Raw genomic sequence first — 277 nt, forward strand, 5'->3', positions numbered from 1 at the left:
GAGTAGGATTTAGGGATTGAATGACTGTGACGAGCTTCAAACTCGCGATTGTGGGGCGTTAGTGACAGACGCAAAAGAATCGCTGGATTCTATTCCAACATGATCGAGAACCGACAGATGAATAGCCGTGCTGTGACAGAGCGCGTTGAACATTTTCACTGAGAGGACGGGACTGTAACCATTGACAACAGTGATACCCAACATACAGCTTGCCATTGAAAGGAGTAAGAAGGATTGGATGAAGACAGTAGGAAAGCAGAGAGACGGAAAGGACAAA

This window comes from Arachis duranensis, chromosome 10, assembly GCF_000817695.3.
Source record: "Arachis duranensis cultivar V14167 chromosome 10, aradu.V14167.gnm2.J7QH, whole genome shotgun sequence".
Classification (NCBI taxonomy): domain Eukaryota; kingdom Viridiplantae; phylum Streptophyta; class Magnoliopsida; order Fabales; family Fabaceae; genus Arachis; species Arachis duranensis.